Below are 2,141 nucleotides of genomic sequence, written 5' to 3' on the forward strand. Positions count from 1 at the left end.
AGAAGACATAAGAGACTCCATTTTGTTCTGTATTTGAGATGCTGTTAATCTGTGACTCTACCCCCAACCTTGTCCTTGCAAGAGACATGTCCTATGGTGACTCAAGGTTTAACGGATTTTGGGCTGTGCAGGGTGTGCTTTGTTAAACAAGTGCCTGAAGGCAGTATGCTGGTTAAAAGTCATCACCATTCTCTTAATCTCAAGTACCCAGGGACACGTACACTGCCAAAGGTCGCAGGGACCTCTGCCTAGGAAAGCTAGGTATTGTCCAAGGTTTCTCCCCATGTGATAGTCTGAAATATGGCCTCGTGGGAAGGGAAAGACCTGATCGTCCCCCAGCCTGACACACGTGAAGGGTCTGTGCTGAGGAGGACTAGTATAAGAGGAAAGAAGGTCTCTTGGCAGTGGAGATAGAGAAAAGCATCTGTCTCCTGCCCATCCCTGGGCAATGGAACATCTCAGTGTAAAACCCAATTGTATGTTCTGTTTACTGAGAAAGGAGAAAACTGCCTTAGGGCGAAAGGTGGGACTTGCTAGCGCAATGCTGCTGTTTATGCACTAAAAAGGTTTATGGAGATGTTTGCATATGCATATCAAGGCACAGCACTTTTCCTTAAACTTATGTCACAGAGATCTTTATTCATATGTCTTACTGCTGACCTTGTCCCTACAATGATCCTATTATCCTGCTACTTCCCTTTTTCTAAGATGGTAAAGATAATTATCAATAAATACTAAGGGAACTCAGAGACCGGTGCCCGCGTGGGTCCTCTGTATACTGAGCGCCAGTCCCCTGGGCCCACTTTTTCTTTCTCTTTCTCTATACTTTGTCTCTGTGTCTCATTTCTTTTCTCAAGTGTCTCGTTCCACCTAACGAGAAATGCCCACGGGTGTGGAGGGGCAGGCCATCCCTTCATTTTTTAAATCTGATATCCCGCAAAACTCACTTGCCTTCCCATTTATTATCCACAGAGCAAAGTCATCTTTACAAACATACATTGGAATGTTTTCAGCCAAGCTGTAATCACTTGACTGAATTTACCCTCCCACCTGAAACAATTAAAAACTGGACAAAATAGAGACATTGATTTTTAAGACATTGGATACTGGGCAATTAAGGACAGTGATCGCTGAGAGATAGGAAACAACAGAGATGAGCCCTACAATCAGTTTATCTTATTATCCTACTAATTTCTATGTCATGGCACAAGGACTCCTCTGAGTTGAGGAGACAGAGCCAGGAATTTAGAGAAGCCAAGGCGACTAGAGTTCTTAGAACAAAGTATGGGAGAAGAATAAACTCTGCTGCAGAAAGCTCTGGTGATCTACAAAGAGTCTCATTAAGTCTTCAACCAAGAACTGATCAGATTATGCAAGTGAATAAATTGCCCGAGGCTGGGAAAAGCACTGCAGAAGATTTATAGCAAGCAATCACTGGAGATCATACAGGATTAGGAATAGTTACCTTTCCCATCGGCCAGATTGGAAAAACTACATAATTAATGGGGCATTGAGTAGTATACTCAAAAACATTATGCCTCAGAAATAGAGTAAAATTCAACAGAGACAAACTGCTATTCTGGCCTCACCTAAAAAAAAAATAAAAGCAAGAAATTAAAGGTTCAAGCTGTTTCCAAGTAACTCTACTGTGTCTCAGAACAAAACTTAAGAATAGGTATAGGATACAAAAATATCCGGCACCCAACAAAGTAAAATTCATGCCTATTATCCAATCAAAAATTAATACGCCAGCAAAAAAAAGGAAGACAATATGAACTCATAAGGAGAAAAGGCAATTAATTAAACTGGCCCAGAAATAACACACCTGATAGAATTCATAAACAAGGACATTAAAATGTATTATATCATGTTCCATATACTCAAGAAGCTACAGGAAATATTGAATAGTTAAGTAAACAGAAAATATTTTAAAACCCAAATTTAATTTCTAAAGGTAAAATCTATAATGTCTCAGAGTAAGTAAAATACACTGGTGTGGGACAGATTAACAGCAGATTAGATATTGCATAGAAAGATTCATAAAACAATAAAAACTATCCAAAGTTAAACAGAAAAAGACGAAAAATAATTAGCAGTAGTGACATCTGTGGGACATCTTCAAATGGCCTAATACACATGTA

The sequence above is a fragment of the Rhinopithecus roxellana genome, chromosome 15, assembly GCF_007565055.1.
Source record: "Rhinopithecus roxellana isolate Shanxi Qingling chromosome 15, ASM756505v1, whole genome shotgun sequence".
Lineage (NCBI taxonomy): Eukaryota > Metazoa > Chordata > Mammalia > Primates > Cercopithecidae > Rhinopithecus > Rhinopithecus roxellana.